This window comes from Dipodomys merriami, unplaced genomic scaffold (genome assembly GCF_024711535.1).
Source record: "Dipodomys merriami isolate MVZ:Mamm:240054 unplaced genomic scaffold, mDipMer1.0.p SCAF_305, whole genome shotgun sequence".
Lineage (NCBI taxonomy): Eukaryota > Metazoa > Chordata > Mammalia > Rodentia > Heteromyidae > Dipodomys > Dipodomys merriami.
In genome coordinates this window covers 311,034-329,575 of record NW_027204549.1, presented here as the reverse complement: position 1 = coordinate 329,575, position 18,542 = coordinate 311,034, and the positions used below count along the sequence as shown (strand labels likewise).

Here is an 18,542-nt window from a genome sequence, read left to right as displayed (position 1 = left end):
GGTGCTGTGAGAAGAAGGAGGAATTGTAGATGGTCAGGCTGACTTAGCCAGAAGCAAGAGGCCATGTAGGATCACAGCAGAGGCCAGCCAGGTCTCCTTAGAGAACCCCAGGATATTACCCAGAGCACTTTGCATACAACAAAAGAGTGTCTGAAAGAGAGGAGAATAAAGGAGAACAACAGCAAGAGATACAGAAGCCAAGTTTGCCTTAAGATATTAGACAGAAACTCCTGACAGTGGCAGAAAGGAGAAGTAGGCTTTGGATCTGTCATAAAAGATTTATTCTCATTAATATTCTAAACCTCCTCTTCTAAACCAACTTAGAAGAAGATTGTTTTCCTTTTTCTTGGGTGAATCTAAGTAACAAACTTTAGCATTTTTTTTGGAAGCCATTCTTCCATTGGATAAATTAGGGCTTGAATTTTATGTGATCACTTCTGTCATCATCTGTTAGCTTATGATGTTTTCATGAATCCCATGTTCTGTGGGTTGTCCTGCCTTTACTCCATCTGGGGATATATTAAAGCAACACTGTGTGGTTACTCTTACGGCCTGTTGATATATCTCATATGAAGGTGTGGCAGGTACCATTTTCAGTTTCCCTCAGAAATTGCATTAATTGGCATTTACAACCTAAAAGGGAGAGATTAAATTGTTCACTTGTAAAGAGCTCATATGTGCCAGTTCAGCGAGTACAGTATTCACAAAAGCAGAGCTCTTCCAGGCAGCCACAGACTCTCACTGGAGAGAACAGGGACCAAGAGTCTATAAACTTGATTCTTTTTTCTATTTTATTTTGTTGTGAAGGTGATGTACAGAAGGTTACCATTACATCACTAAGGAAATGAGTACATTTCTTGTCAAACAGTGTTATCCCTCCCTCATTTTCTCCTGCTATCCCCCCCAGCTACCCTCTCCCAAGTTGCAAAGTTCATTTCCAACATAGTATCTTTGAGTATCACTGTTGCACTGGCTCACCCTTTGTCCTTTGGGTGACCATTTCTGTGATTCCCCTTCCCTTCCCTGAATCAATAAACTTATATACAAGACTAAGGGTTCTGAAATCAAAAAGCAGTGACAACAGGGGATAAACCAAAAGAAAAAAAGAAGAAGAAATAGCTATAAACAGTATAGATTTTTAAAAAACACAGAGACCTCTTTTTTCCATTTCTTGTTGCCAATAAGCTAAAAAGATAGACTACAGAGTGGGGAAGATTGCCAGCTGCAATCAGGTAATGGCCTAACATCCAGAATATAAAGAGTGTCTAATGTTTTTAATCCTCAAAACCCAACACCCAGTTAATAAATGCCTAATGAGCTAAAGAGAGTCGTCTCAGAGGAAATAAAAATGGCCAATAAACACATGAAGAAATGCTCAATGTTTCTTGCCATAAAGGAAGTGAAAATTAAAACAACGTTGAGATTCCACCTCACCAAAGTTAGCGTGCCCATTATCAAGAAGACAGTGCTGCAGTGAACACGGTTGTGCTGCTTTAGTGCATCCTTGTTTGTTCTCTAGTGGATACATGCCCAGGAGTAGAATTGCTGGGTCCTAGGGCAGCTCTGTGTTTAGTTTTTTGAGGAACCTCCATATTGCTTTCCAGGGTGGCAGAACAAGCTTACATTCATTCCTACCAACAGGGTAATAGAGTTCCCTTTGGCCACATCTACTTCAGCATTTCTTAGTATGAATTTACTTGATAATGGCCATTCTAACTGGGGTGAGGTGGGACTTTGGTAGCATTTTGATTTTCATTTCTGGCCAGAGATATTAAACAAATGTGTCTATTGACCATATTTACTTCTTCTTCCAAGAAGTCTCTCATAGCCAAGATATAGCATCAACCCAGATGCCCCTCAATGGATGAATGGATCAAGAAAATGTGGCACACACACACACACACACACACACACACACACATATCTCAACACCATGGGATTCTATTTATACATCAGAAAGAATGATAATGTATCGTTTGTAAGGAAATAGATTTGGAAAACATTATTAAGTGAAATAAGCCAGACCTAGAGAAACACAAATCGCACTATTTCCCTCATTTGTGGGAGCTGGAATGTGTCTATAAATCTAGAAGAAAACACAGTGGTATCCAAGTAGTTATAAGTGAGCTAACTGAAATATAATAGACTCTATGGAGAAGGCAAATAGAATCATCCCCCCACACCCTCCCACAAAATAGTATCATTCTTTAGGAAGACTAAGTCAAAGCCTAACAAGGTAAGCACCAGGAAATGGGTACTTGCTAGGGAGTGGGCAGAGGGCCAAGGAGAGAGGTCTAGAAGAATGAAAGGAGCATGAGTAGAATTCAGGCAATAATTCATTGTGTATCCCACAGAATTAAGGAAAATAGGGAATGGTGGGTTGAAGCAGGGTGAAGATGTTGAAGGGGTGATACAGATCAAGATGCATTATCTGTATAATTTGCCTTGATAAATGGCAAAAAGTCCAATAGGTAACCTAAAAACTAAGAAAATGAGAAAAGAGGTGGATAAGGGGGGTGGGTAAGAATGTAAAAAGGGCTGGCATTGATCAAGAGACACACCAGTCATGAAGTACTCTGTTGAATGGCAACTCCTCTGCAGAACTACTTAAAGAAAATAAAAATATACAAAAAAGAAAACAAGTGAATACAGGTCCTGTCAAAGACGTGGCCGAAAGGGAACCGTAGCACCACTCTGTTGTGGGAATGTAAACTTATTCAGACACTCTAGAAAGCAATGTGAAAGTTCCTCCAAAAATTATTAATTTTTTTGCTGTCTTCTTTTCTCAATTTGCTGTCATTTATTGTGCGAGAAGAGGAGGGCACTGGGGAGGCAGGAGGTGGATTCCTAAGTCCATTTTGTCACTGTGTAGCATAGGGCATGGCTGAGAGATAAATAACTTGCTTTAGAAGCGGTTAGATGATGTGAGTCCTAGTTGCCTTCTAAGAAAAAAAATGCACAGATATAAGAGTTGGACCAAACAAAGGATTTTGAATAATTACTGCTACAATGTTTTATTGTCCTGCCTTTAGCATTTTTAATCTATTATTGTCTAAAAATAGAAGACATCCAGAATCAATGTGATATTATGCCTAAAGTTCAATCATAAAATAACTAGCTTCTCTACATTTCCCCAGTGTTCCTGCAACTGTTGGCTCAAGAACCAGGATAGACATGGTGAGTGAAGTAGATGCAAGGATGGTTCAAGAGAGTGTGACTGGACTAACAGGTTCTTCTTTCCCTGCTGTCTTCTGTCATACCACCTAGGTCACTACCACAGGTTCAAAAAGAAGCCATCCTGCTGGGCTTCCCATGGAACCAGAAGGCTTTTGTGTAGTTGGGTGCTTTGGAAGAGCTTGGTCACATCAAAAGATGAAACATGGTCTCTTGAAGGTAATAGTGGGTGTTACATGAACTCTGGGGATGGCTGTAGGGGGAACAAGGGTCAGTGCTGGCTGGAATAGACAGATTAAAACATGGGATCTTCTCATTCCTGGCTGTCCCACTACCACTCACCTGTCATTGTATAGGCTCTATAAAGTCCATTTGCCCTATCCTCTTACGGTCAAGAGTTTGCTTCTCAACAAATCAAAGAAAGACTTGACAAATGGGATTGCATCAAAGTAAAGAGTTTCTGCTTGGCAAAGGACATATCCAACAAGCTAAAGACAGCAAACAAAATGGAAAAAGATTTTTTTGCCTGCTATATTTATCAGACATGGCCTAATGAGAATATACAGAGAGCTTAAACCCTCAAAGAACCAAAACCACAATTAACAAATGGGAATAAAAAATAGAAATGGCCAAGAGACACATGAGGAAATACTCAACATCTCTGGACATAAAGAAAATGCAAATCAAAACAATACCTCACCCCCTGTTAGAATGGCCATTATCAAAAAAACAAACAGCAACAGATGCTGGCAAGAATGTGGCGAAAGACAATTCTAATACATCGTTGGTGAGACTATAGACTTGCTCAACCACTCTAGAAAGCAGTATGGAAGTTCCTCAAAAAACTAAACATAGAACTACCCTATGATCCAGCAATTGCAGTCCTGTGCTTTATTCAAAAGATTAAAAAACCAGAATACAGTAAAGCCATCAGCACAAACATGTTCACTGCAGAACTATTCACCATAGCCAACATATGGAATCAGCCCAGATGTTCCTTAATGGAGGAATGGATCAAGAAAATGTGTTATATATGCACAATGGAATTTTACTCATGCATTAGAAAGAATGATTTTGTATCATTTACAAAGACATGGAAGGACCTGGGAAATTTATAGTAAATGAATTAAATCAGGACCAGAGACAGCATGTGTGTTTCCCCTCATAGGCGGAACCTTGAATTAGTTCATGAACCTATAAGAAATGTGTTGGGTGGTGTGCAAGTGTATAAAAATGTATTAAATGCAGTAGATTCAAAGGAGAAGTCAAATAGTGTAAATCCTTTGAAAGGCAAAGACAAAGTTCAGCAAATACTAAAATTGCTACTTGAAAGGGGTGAGGTGAGATCAAGGGAAGAGGAGTAGATGAATGTAGAGAAGAGGAGAGAATGCAGTCGATAATCCAATGTATATCCTACAAAAGTACTGTCAGAGAAGTAGTGGGTAGAGGAGGGATGACATTGAGCCAGAGATACTGTATTGTAACTGCTTTGTTAAATGGCAAGTCCTTTGTGCAACACTTAAAGATAATAAAAGAATTAAAACAATAAAAATTTTAAAAGATCTTGCTCCTTTCATTCAGTTCCTCAGACCACCCTTTTTTTCTTGAACCACCACACCTGTCTCCTGATACCTGTAATGATGTGTATTTTGAAGGCATGACTCCAGGTTTACTGCCCTTGAGATGGCAGATTTGCCAGAGAAGGAAAAAAGTAAGATTGAAATCAGCCGTGTCTGCTTTTTTAGCCCATGAATTCTTGGTGACAGGGTGAATTTTCCACTGTTAGCATAGCCCCAACGATCACACGCTGGGTGGCTCAAACTAATAGGAGTTAATAGGAAAGCAGGTAATCTGGGGACTGAGGGATTTTTATTTTTTTTTTTGATTTGCTGTTGCTGGAGTTAGAACCCAGGGCCTCTTGCTTGCTAGACAAGTACTCTGCCTAACTCTGCCCTCAGCCTGAAATGTTTTTCTGTTATCCACTACACTGTTATCACTCTCTATGTCTCACTGGCATGATTTCAAATCCATATAACTAATACGCAGCTAGAAGTTCAGCTGCAAAGGACCCTGGGTAACATACCTTTAGGCTTTGCCATCCCTTCTATGGAAAAGGAGTCCAAAAGGTTGTTGAGAGAGGATTTGCAATATCTACCTCCTAGGGAGTTGACAATGCTGGTCTTTGTTCTCTGTCAGCATGGCTTGGCCTGAGCCACACTGTGTTAGGGGCTCTGCATGGGACCTGCGGCCTGGACAGATGAGTGTGTGTGTGAAAGCTCTGGGCCTTGCATTTGGAAACAGATACTTGTAGTTATCCCAGTACCTTTATGGTTTTGTGATACTTCCATAGTTTGTTGACCTATTTGGAAATGATTATTACACGGCTTCTCTGTTAGATTTTGTAGGACAGTCAGGAAATCCACTAAGGCAATTAACAGATGAGAGTAGAAAACACATTAGAAAAGGATTCATTCAAAACCTTGGTAATCTGTAGACCGATGATGATGTGTAGATGTCTGGATGGGGATGTTTCTGTTATTGTGTTTTTGGTTAGCTCTGCCTCCACTTCTATTGGATACTTAGCACCACAGTACATGATTACCTTATCTTGTAATTTTTGGTATAAAGACCAGCTTGGATTGAAGCCGCAAGAGGCAGAATTAGATTCATGCTCAGATCGGTATATGCATTGCAGCCTGGAACTAAATGCGTCATTGTGATTTCTGGGTATGAGCAACAGCGATGGAATAGTCAATTTGCCTTCAAATGCAGTCCAGAATGGGAGCAAACACAGGGATAGTGGCTGCTACCCACGGAGCAAATAGGCTGCGGGAACTGCCTAACCATCTGTGCAGGATTGATCGGAGTGGTCCTTGCCAGCTCCTCGCTTTCCCATCCTGAGTTTTAGTTAAGCAACTCTGGGGATGCTATCTGTTTCAGTCAGTGTCCAAAGATAGCTTTGTGGAACAGAACACAGCCTGCCAGACTCTCCACAGAGCTCTCAGTGAGGATATTTCTCTGACAGTCAATGCATAGGCCTCACGACGCACTAACGTTCAGTGTGTGAGGCAGCCTTTCTAGAATGATGTGGAAACCCCTATGTTTTTCTTACTGGCATAGGGATTATGGGAGCTACTCTGCAGTTGTTACCTTCTGGGTAAAAGTAGTTGCTAGAATGAGGAAGAGATGTATGATGGTATCTCTTGAGACAGAGTTTGAGGTTTCTTTTCATTTTTTTCTTTGCCAAGATAAAATGTCACCTACTCCGAGTCTGTGTATTCGGAAGCAGCCGTCTTTCTCAAGGAGCTGGTGTGGTGACATGCTTGGAACCCCAAAACTTGAAGAATTCTGATAGTTAAGTTTTATTGGTAGCCAAATGAAGTTCTGATTGAAACAGTCTGTTGAGTATTTACTGTTTATGATTATGCTTTTAGACTCCCCCCGTCATATAATGCCTTCCTCAAAGACACCGCTGCTTCCACCTTCTCCATGTGTGATGCATTCTATCTACATGAAGTGACTGAAAAACCTACTCCAGTGCTTCACCACTGTAAAAAAAAATCTATGATATTTTCCAGTAGGCCAGAGTCATGTTGCTTAGCAGCAAGAATGAATGCTGAGAGAGGCAAGCATGGGGGGAGTGTGTCCCTGTGGAACATCAGAGTGGTCTTACACAGAGATGGTGAAAGTCAATATGACTTGTTGTGGCTGCCTAAGATAATCAAGAAACATAGTGAGCATGCAGGGAAGAAGCGGTTAGCATACAGCAACACTCTCATACAGGAAGCTTTCTTTTATATGCACTCTAACATAAACATAGTATGGGAAATACATACACCAGAGGCATTATTATTTATTACCACCCTCAAGGATTATAGAGCATGCATAATTTTTTGTGCTATCCTGTCATAGGATGGCTTGTAGGGTATATTTACAGCACTGACACCGCAAACATCCTGTGTGGGATGCGGTGACATTATAGTGGCCACACCACTGGGCAAGGGAGGTTTTCAGGTTTATTATCATTGGAGGATAATAATATATGCAGTCCATCACTGACCAAAATGTCCTTATGAGGCCAGCACCTGCCCGTTGAAAGTTATGTCATGTAAACACACTAGTGAAAAAGTACAGTTCATTAAAGCATGAGATTTTCCATGTAATCCCAAATAGGACAGAAAAAAAAAAAGTACTACCCTCATTAGAAAAATATTTTTTCACCCTAAACCTTTCCTATGAAAAGGTTACTTTTGGAAAAAACATACAAAAATGGAAATCATGCACTGTGACCACCCAACCCATTAGCAGCTCAGCTCCAAAGTTTACAGTTCACACTGAGTGCTTTGTCACATGACTCTATTTATCACAACTTGGGTGCTGGGGTCACATATCTTAGGTACTATTCCCAGATGAGTAGAAGTCCTTGTTGTTAAGGGATCTTGAGGAAGGTGTATCTGTAGCCCTGCCAAATTCCCTCCAGACTTCCTTCCTTCCAAGGAGACGAGTCAAAGCTGTCACTACGTCCCATGCCTTCTTGATCTGGACTGCAGAAATGACACTAGCAGGAAAGTAAATCCAGGTGATTTGCTAGTGATCTGAGGCCTCTCCTTCCCCTTCTGATGCGGACGCCCTCTGGCCCTTCCAACAAACCTTCTGCCATGCTTTCAAGAGAGAGATTTGTTGTGACTCACTAGGCCCAGATCCTAGCTTTCTAGCTATAAGATTATAAAGAAGTCGGCTTCATTAACCCATTGCTCTTCAATGGCCTCTTCTGTCAAATGGAGATGGAGCTGTCCTCTGTAACAGAATTAATTAAATAAGACAGTGACAGTGGGCAATGGAAATGACCACTTACTTGTTAACTGAACTCATAAGTGAGGCCTGGCAATTTGTGTCGTTCTTGCCTGTAACACCATCTAGTTGGGAGGCATTGTGATTCGAAGAGAATCTGGGCAAAAAGTGATCAATACCCATCTCAGCAAAACATGCTGGACAAGATGATACATGCCTGTTGGATCATGGTCTGAGGCTAGAAAGACTCTATTTGAAAAACAAAGAAACTAAAGGGCTGAAGGCAGAGCTGAAGTGGTAGAGCCCCTGCCTACCAAGTGCACAGCTGCGTTCCAAACCCTAGAGCTGCCAAAACATAAATTGTGACTCAACAAATAACCTGAGAAGCACCACAGTGATTTCTAGATGCATTATCTATAAGATTGGAATCTTAACTCTGAGCATTGGGAATATACTGTGTGCATAGACTCTAGACAATTAAGATAGTCATCATCTTAGTATGAAGCACCATTAGCACATCCATGTGCTCATGCAAACTCCTTCTTCATCTATGACTTACTATGAGATCACATACTAACTAACTTCTATCTGGAGCAAGAACTTCAACTGTATCAATAGCTCACATCTATCCTCATTTCTCTTTTGTGTCCCGTCTTTCTGACCCTTAACTTTGTGATTTTCATGGTTTGCTTCTCCCACCCAATATTAGGCTACTAATATTTATTGCAATGATTTCATTGCTTGATTCCTGTATTATATTCCACAGTCAGACTGCACCAAAGCTCATTTGCCTGTTAGTGAACTTTGGGCTGTGTCTGGGCTTTTCCAGTGTGCCACACAAGTACTGCCAAGATATTCTTGCATAGCTCCCGATGCGTTCAAGTGTCCCTTGAGTCCATGCCCAGAAGGAGAATCCTGACCCTTAGAAAATGTGAATGCTCAACACCATGAAAGGTGAGTGGAACCCATGAACTCTTGGTTCAGGGATAGATGAGCTCCCTTTTATTGACATTTCCTCTTAACCCTGCCATTTGAATGAAATGCATTGATGATCTTCATTTACTTCTCCCTGATTCCCTGTCCTATGTTTATCAGACATACCATTTCCTCCTCTTTGAACAACTACTTCTTCGTTTTTTTCTTTTCTATTCAGTGGTTTGGCTATATCTTCCTGATTTATAAGGGATTAAGTGTTGTCCTAACATGTTATTTTCATAGATAGGTACGTCTTTCACACAGACACAGACACATGAACACACACAAACATACTCCAACACAGTATTCCTTCAGGGTTTGAAACTGAGTGGGTTAGAAACAAATGTATTGGTCACAGTTTTGGACATAGGCATCAGCATGGTTGGGTGGTGGTAGGGGTCTTTTTCTGGCTGCAGAAAGCTGTGCCTGGCAAGCAACGTCTCTGTTCTCTCTTCTAACCCTCATAACCACATCTAACCCTGTTATCTCCCAGAAGGCCCAGAAGGAAATACATGGTTTCAGAGGCTGAGACTTTGACCAGGATTATCAGGAGCACACACACATTCACTGGCTACATGCCAATGCTACACACACATATATGTATATATGCACATGTATATATATATGTGTGTACATATGTGTATAAATATATGTCCCATGTGCATTTGGGTATTTATCCCTAATAGATACTTCTTCTGGTAATCCTTTGATGGGATATGTATTACAAAAATCTTCTCACAGTTTGATAAGAAACATTACTTTGCCCATGTAATTGTAACCCTTCTATACAGTATTTTCACAATTAAAAAAATCTTCTCACAGGTTTCTACTTCCTTTAATATATTGTTTTCACCAACAGTAGCCTTATTTTTTAAATATAAGAACTATTACTATTCCTTTCATCTCCCTTTAGAAATAATCCCCTATTTCCAAAGTCAAAAAGAGACCCTCAGACTTTCCTTGAACAAACCTGTTTTCTCTTGTACCCTTTTGTCCATAGTCCATCTGGAATTGTTACTTTTGTGCATCACAGGGAGAACTATTACAAGATATTTTCACATAAGTGCTTTCTTAGATTTCTGTCACCTGACGAAATCCCATTGGCGAACTTTCCTTCTAGCATCTCATTCTGGCCCATCGGGTGTGTTGATCCTCTGGCAGGCTGTGCAATGCCCAGATGGGACCTTGGAGCCAATGTCAGAGGCTGCTCTTGTTCCTGATGGTGTGCGCCCATTGGTACATGCTTCCAAGTGTCTCTCAAGAACACAACATGCTAGGGGAAGTTAGAATATACATCACTGTCTAGGTTTTCTCCGATGTTTCTGCCACCGTTTGAGGTGGAGTCTGAGCCTGGCTATTTTTCTAAAGTCCCCCAGACGATTCTATTATAGCTACAGGTGCAGAGCAGCTGTGTATTCCTGAAATCTGGGTTCAGAGATGCTTTTGAGCTGGGAGTCAGCATCCTGCACTGTTTGTCATCTTAGCAGAAATCCATAGGATTTTTTTTTTAAATACTGACTTTCCTTCCTGTAAACAAATGCAGCACGATCCCATTGCAGAGGAAATGGAAAGAAGGGAGGCAGGATGAAGAGTGAATGATAACTCGTGATTGCATACCCATCGTGTGTATTTCTTTCAAGGTTTTTCTTGGCGTGTGTGTGTGTGTGTGTGTGTGTGTGTGTATTTGTGCGGGGGGGGGGGGATAATCCTGACAATAGTTGTAAGCATTTCCCCCTCTGAATCCTTTTCAGTACACAGAGACCAAAAGCCAGGTCAGGGAGCTGTTGAGCCCTTCCCAGGTTTTCCATCCCATGTCTTAGTTTTGTTGTGGAGAGTCAGAGAAATGCCACGGAGGCAACTGGTGTTTCCAGGAGGACAAATGCCCCTCATATGTTATGTATTTGTTGTGCATGAGAGAAAAACCAATGGTCATATTTAGGAGAGCCAAAAGCCAAACGAGAGCTTGAGACACTGAGTTCAAGCTCCAATCTAGGTGCAAGCACGCGCGCGTGCGCGCGCGCGCACACACACACACACACACACAGACATAAATAATCACAACTGTACCCATGGAAGACTGTAACACACCAAAATCTCAGGTCTCTGTGGGAGCCTCTAGCACCCTATTCTACAACTCTGTTATCTTCTAGGCTCTTGAGGACTGTAACCAGACTTATCACCAGCACAACTAGCATGGAAGGATGGAAAAAAAGAGATTTGAGTATCAGGATCTAGACAGACAGTGATGATAGCACAATAAAGACAAACTGATAGAAGAAATGTCCTATGGAAAACAATAGAGTTCCAGTGAGGAGCACAGTGCTTGTGGGGTGGGTGTGAGCCCATTGAAGTCTGATTGCTTTTGTTTGTGGGAAGTGGTGGCCAAAAATTTTGCTGGATAACTGAGGCGTCAGTCGCTATGGCAACAGTCACACATGTTGTTCTTTCCCTCGTTGGACCCAAGTCCAACCCTGTCTTAGGTGATCTGATCATGTTCATTCATGTCACTTGGTTAATAAAAAGGGTTATACATCTATAATTGATTCCCACACCAAAGATGGAAACTGGAGGGCTCCAAAGGAGCATGGCTTGGCTGAGATTGGAAAGCAGTAGGTGATAAGTAAAATGGACAGGAGACTAGATAGATTTTAGATTAAGCCATAGCTCTAATTTGACTTGGCCTTGTTGAGATACAGTATGTATTATTCCTTCTTATTTTTCTTTTTTTTCTTTTTTTTTTTTTTTTGGGTCCGGTTGTGGGGCCTGAACTCTGGGCCTGAGCACTGTCCCTCAGCTCTTCAGCTCAAGGCTAGTGCTCTACCACTTGAGCCACAGCGCTACTTCCAGCTTTTTTCTTTTTGCTTATGTGGTGCTGAGGAATCGAACCCAGGGCCTCATGCATACAAGGCAAGCGCTCTACCACTGAGCCACCTTCCCAGCCCCCTTCTTATTTTTCTTAACCTGGGCTGGCCTCCTAAGGTGCCCAGCATTAAATCTATTTTGTAAACAAGAGACAACAGCCCTGACGTTGATACCAGGATGACCTTGGCAGTGGTTATCAAAGCAGAGTGTAGAAAGGTCACCATTTGCTGAGTCGTTTTCCAAAAACTCCACAGGAATTTTCATATCCTTATGGAACAGCTTCTGTGCCGCATTCTCCTCTGGCTGAGGAAGTGAAGAATTGAGTGTTTACATGATTTCCCCAAGGACAGTTAGCTGGCATTCAGATCCAGGTTTTTATACCAGTTTAACTGTACAACATAAAAATTATGGCGAATTCAAAACTCATTTCTGCTTTGATTTGCCTTTTTTCCAAGGACAGTTGGTTGAAGGATAGTTAAGGAATAAGGGAAATGGCAAATTTTGTGATATTCTTTATCTCTATTTTCTAGTCTCTGCAAACGCATTGGTTGGGCCCAGGAAGTAAAGGGACAGAAAGAAGACTTTGGTAGTTGCCAAAATGTTATTCTTTCTAATGGGTGAATAAAATTAATTTGTATATAGATGATTCCATATCTTGACTCTGGTAAATAATGCTGCAGTGAATGTGGTTGTGCTGGTTACTTAACTGTAACTTTGTGTTGCTGGATCATAGGATAGTTCTATGTCAAAGCCCAACAAAAGAAGCACAAAGAAATGGGTACATGCAAGACATGGTTTGGGGTCAAGGAGAGAGGTGTAGATGAATGAAAAGAGAAAAGAGGAGATGCAATCAAGAATTCTTGGTATATCTCATAATATTAAGAAAGGGTTGGTGAGAAGGTTGAATGGAATGATACTGACCAACATGCATTGTATTCACACACTGCCTTGTTAAATATCACCTTCTTTGTACAACTAGAGATAATACATAATTAAACCATAAACAAATGCCTCATACTGGTTTACTTTTAGTTCCTTGTGTTCTTAAAGATTGCAGAAACATTTATATTTTCATTAAGTTGCCTTCATGCTTATGTAAGCTATACTTTATTTTCTCCTCTCTCTGTCACTTGTTTTAGATAGACAGCTTGTTGAGAAAATGTCCAAGAGATTGCAGCTCTCAGCTTCAAAGACAAAGAAGAAAAGCCTAATTCTTGTGGTCATTCCTTTCCAAGGGCACCAGCTAGCTTCTCTGGGTTCTGTATGGCTGTGGTGGTGAGTTACGCAGTATTACCTTGACGAGTTTGGTTTTCTACATTGCTCCCTAGCTTATGATTGGAAATAAACTCTTAACTAAACGGGGGAAAAACGACTAAAATATTTATTGCAGAAAAATAAAAAAGTTAACCAAAGTATTTTATTGATACATTCTTGGACAATACCACAGAATCGAAAGAGAATGGAAAGAGGGAATTTTTTGTTTTCAGCAAGGGAAACTTTTTTTTTCACTAAATTGGCACATAAGCAGCAAGATTAACGAAAGTACTTATTACAAACAGTAAAAAACATACATGCTTTTTTGTTCTTGTCACACTGTTCAGTCATGGGGGGGCGCATGAACAAAACCTCAAGACGTGAAAAATCCATATTCTTTCCTCCCAATAGCTTAATAATTATTCAAATTATTGCAAAATACCCATATACCCTAATGAAAATAACGAAAGAGAACACAAATACAAATAGCCAACGTAAATTATTAACATGTACTGTAAAAATACATTACTGACATGCATTCCGAAGATCAAGACCTCGCTTCCATTCGGCCGATACTTTCCTTCTGTGTAACCTACCGTGTAGCAGAGATAGGTGGAGTCTACTTTCCCAGCACAGTTTTTGGTCTTTAAATATCTTTTTTTTTGTTGTTTTAAAAAAAATAATGTGATTTGCAGTGGTTCTATATCAGAATTATACAGTCATGTACAGATGTATGTGGAGGGATTTTTTTTTTCAGTGTCTGCCGAGATCACTTTTATGAGTTTTTTTTTTTTATTTTAAAACTTCCCCAAAGATTCCACCATCTGAGAGAATAGGTGCTCTATGAAAACAGGGCATTCGAAAACAAACAGAACCAAGGGACAACATCGGATGGCAAAAGTGCAAAAGTCCTCACAAACTGTACAGAAAATTTCAAAACCTTGCAGCCTGGAAATACATACGTAGAAAGACAAGGCAGCCCCAGATCGGTCCTCTGGCTCTCAGCGATTTCTCCTAAAGAGCCTGGTTGGGACTTGAGTCTCAACTCTCCCTTTGGTAAGGGAAGGTCCAGAATTGCAGCCAAGTTGGCAGTGTGGATGCCAGTGACTTATTAAGCCAAGATAAAGTAACAATATTTTCATGAAGCAGCTGTTTAGAACACTTGGATCCTCTAACGTTGGTCTCCTGGCCTGGGTGACTCTTCCGGGTGGTGGGAAGCGCGCAGGACCGAAAGAGTCCTATGCCAGGTTGGGTGACAGACTAAGTGAGGGTCTTCCTCCTTCAGGGTACCATGGGATGGAACAGGCTAGATAACCAGGTTATTATAACTGACATACTTCTTTTTTGCAGCAGGGCCTGAAAGAAAAAAGGAAAAGAGTCAGTTGTGGCAGTGACCTTTCTTGAAGAAGGATGGCTCTGATGGCGCAGGGTGTAAGTTTAAGTTGTGCTTTGAGCCGCGCACGCACACGCGCGCACGCGCACATACACACACACACACACACACACACACACACACACACACACACACACACACACACACACACACACACACACACACACACACACACACACACACCCTTACCCTGTGTATCTCTATAGCTAAACTTTTTCCACTAAAATCTGCAGCTCCCGATGATCCTTAAATCATCTTTTTTTTTTTTTAATCATTTTTGACTGAGACATTCTTAGCCTTCCTCTGGCAGGTCTCTCTATTTAGTAGATGTATCGATGATTGTCATACTTTCTAATTCACCCAGCCCACAGCTTAAAAGGTCCACTCAGGTTCCAGTCTATTTGATATCTGAGTATTTCCCAGAACTTTCCATAACCAGGGTTCTATGCCTGTCCTGGGTCACTGCAATTTATTTAGGGTGACTGAAAATGAGATCACCTAGAGCACCTGCTCCAGGTCTCTCTCCCTCCCTCCTTCCCTCCCTCCCTCCCTCCCTCCCTCCCTCCCTCCCTCCCTCTCTCTCTCTCTCTCTCTCTCTCTCTCTCTCTCTCTCTCTCTCTCTCTCTCTTCTTTCTCTCACACACACACATAACAAATGACTATAGATAGACTTTTACAGCATGATCATTGCAAATTTGTAAGTGGTTGCTGACAGAACAATTTTTATTAAGGTGTGAAGCATACTTAACACCTTTTCAACAAGACCAGCCCACATTCCTTTTCCTTAAATGTAGAGAAAATGAATTTTCCACTGGGTGCAGTGATTCCGAGGATCTCCTTTAGTCCCTCCCTCTTTCAGTCTATGTCCATTGACTCCCCTGTGGCTGGCACAGCGCTGGGCCCGGGTAGATAGCTGACCATCAGAGCAGATTCCCTTGTATACCAACATCCTCATAGCATCACTCTGCTTTAAGTCTGGTTCTTATTACCAGATGCATGTAATGGTTGTGATATGAGATTCTTCATTCATCCACCCTTAGTAATTTTGCATCAGCATTAATCAATTAAAGGCTTGTTTGACTTTTCTTAGATCCTAAATATATTTGCTTGTTCAGCTCAGAGCTTTTCTAGAATTCTCTGTTTTATTGGGAGATACTGGGACTTAAACTCAGAGGCTTGTACTTGCTGGGCAGGTGCTCTACTGCTTGAGCCACTCTGTCAATCCCTCCAGAACTCTTAAACAGGCCTTCACATGTGAATTTACAGGGGCTAATAAGCAGCTGTATTAACATGTTGACCTTGGGTCATGTATCCAGTACCATCTACATACATAAGTGCACATGTAATTTTCTCGGTACGACACAGAATATGTGAAAACTAAACACATTTTCTAGATCCAAAGTTACGACTCTTCACCTGAAGCATTCTAATTGGGAAGCTCATTCACCGTTGTATGATATTGTGTTTATTAGCTAAAATTAAAGGGAAAGTCGGACTCTCATGAAAGTGTGGGTGGCGTGTAGAATCTGCTCCCGAGTCTCCAGGGGCGAGGTATCTGTACTTGCCGACCACCTGGGCTTCACCTCTGGGGTTCCCACATCTTCTCAGGCTGCTGTCCAGTGTCACCGCGGAAGCGAGGCCATCCTCAGCAGCACACACAGTTTGGATACAAGGAGGATAGCTTTCTGAAGAGATTTTCCAATTTGAAAGCTTATGTCTGTTGTCCTAGAGAGGAAACCTCAGCTGACGTATGCAAGCTGTGATCCCCTCACGCCTTGTCAAATGCCAGCTTGCTCATTACCCTCAAGACCCAAGGGGCATGCAAGCAAAACACCCCAACGTAAAATATCTGTCTGCTCTGGTGTACGAGTAATGAACGCTGCTCTCGGCTTCGAGCATAACTAGCTCATGAGACATGAGAGATGATTACATTTCCTCAACTAGGTTAAGAGAAAACACCAAGTGGTGAGAGTATTTTTATTTTTCCTGAGAGAATAGAAGATTAGGGAATTTCCTCAGTACAGGTTCAGATTAAATTAGAACTGACATCAAATTAGGATTCAAAATTGGAAATTTCCAGGCACTGGTTGCTCACACCTATAATTTTAGCTGCTCAGAAAGCTGAGTTCTGAGGATCACAGTTCAAAGCCTGCCCAGACAGGAAAGACAGTGAGACTCTTATTAAACACCAAAAAAGAGAGGCAGAAGTAGAGGTGTGGCTCTAGTGGTGAGTACTAGCCTTGAGCGCCCAGGCCCTGAGTTCAAATCCCAGGACCTGAACCTGCGCCTGCGCACACACACAAATTAGGAATTGTTTTCCAGCATAGGATGGACTTATTGGGTGTTTGTCATGTGTTAGCTGTGTTCTCAGAGAACCTAGAGCTGAGTTCTCTTTATCATCCTCAGAACAGAGGGAAGGAATCCAGGATTCAGAGGAACCAGCTTTGTAAGACTTGACTCTGTAATGCTGGAGTCTGGACTTGGCTTATCATAGTCACTTCCGGGTTAAAAGACCCTGCTGGAGTTGGAGGTGACCTTATTTGCCCTGAGTTCAGAGACACACAGCCTAGGGCCATGACTCTTAATGTCATGCAGTTTGTACTGTGGGAAGAATAATGAATGCCCTGTGAACAGTTGATAATACACACATGTGAATTATCCCAGCTTCTCATTGGAGAGCATAATGTATAAATATGTCTTTTTAAAGTTACACATTTCTATACAAATGATTAGCCTCAGCATATGCTTTCTTTGCAAAATTGCTTAGGAACATTTCAGCAAAATTATAATGTGGTCCGTGCAGTTTCTAAAATGGCCAATGTATTATAATGTTTATTTTTAAACCATTTCTGGCCTTATGAGTAAATAAAATAAGTGCTTATGGTATTCGATAATTCCATTTATTTGAATAGCAATGTAGTTTATCGTTCTGGAGAGAAATTTGCTTAGCTCAAAATAGTTGTCCAATGAAATACTTGCTAAAGAGATACACATTTTAAAATGATAGGGTGATTTCCCCCCCAGAAAGTTATAGATTTTATGAAAGAACAAGTATACATGACATTGTTCTTATTGTCTTTTTGGAAGCTAGCTATACCGATAGCTCTCAAAGCATGATACCTCACTGTAAGCACTGTAATGCTTACAGTGAGGTAAAATATACTGCTTTTGCAAAGTATTTTGTTTTGCATGGTAATGGGGTTTCAACTCAGGGCTTCGTGTTTAGTCAAAGTGGCACTCTACCATATCCCCAAGTCTAACTTTTTGCTGATCAGGTTGGAGACAGAATCTTATAGATTTTGTTACATACACACATTTACATACACACATTTTAGTTCAGAGGAGTGGATGGTATACAGGGATTAAGCTATAAAATCCCTTATATAAAAATAAATTTAAAGATAAATAAGAGCTTCGTTGGTTTTACCCATTCAGTATTTTTCCTCCCATCCCCACATGCAATACACAATATTCATGATTCTTTTCTTTTTCTGAACCACTGTAATCTGGGATTCCTTCTACAGGGTTCTTTAGCCCGTCGCCTATCACAATAAGTGGTTTCACCTTCAATTAACCGTGAATTCTCACCCTGGATTTCAAGAAAAGCTAGCAAAGGTCCTGCATGTTATTTAGAAAAAGTAATTCACTGTGTAACAGTTTTCCCCAGATCCTTTTTAAATTGATTACTTCAAGAAGCACACTGGTCATCCCAAAATAGGCAAAGCTGACTAAAAATGAAGAAGGTGATTGGGAAAGTTGGGGCATCTCTTGTCATTCCAGTCTGATTGCGAAGGAAGGAACGGGGAGCCCTGCACATGTGTGCTGTATCTGCCTGCTCCCTTCCCCCAGCCTCTCCCACAATTCTACACTATTCATGGGGGTGAAAATACCAACAACTCTGTAATCCATATCACCATCAATTCTATTATGGTTGCACAAAACCAAACATCTGGATATCTGCCCATCTATCTCACTATCCACGAAAACATGATTTAATACTTACTGACTGCCAGTCACCCGAACTGGTGCTGACCACACGAAACAGACTACAGACATGAAAGCTGTGGGTTCATTCTCATTGACTGGAGATTCA

General features: G+C 41.1%; 1 protein-coding gene across 1 annotated transcript in view; it reads right to left on the bottom strand.

The window, feature by feature from the left end:
• Window positions 1-13,201: 13,201 nt before the first annotated feature.
• Window positions 13,202-18,542, bottom strand: part of LOC138840877 (metabotropic glutamate receptor 7-like) — a gene marked incomplete at its 5' end in the record, with an annotated part of 307,199 nt that continues 301,858 nt past the window's right edge. The window contains one exon of the mRNA XM_070041270.1: window positions 13,202-14,412. The remainder of the gene's footprint in view (window positions 14,413-18,542) is intronic.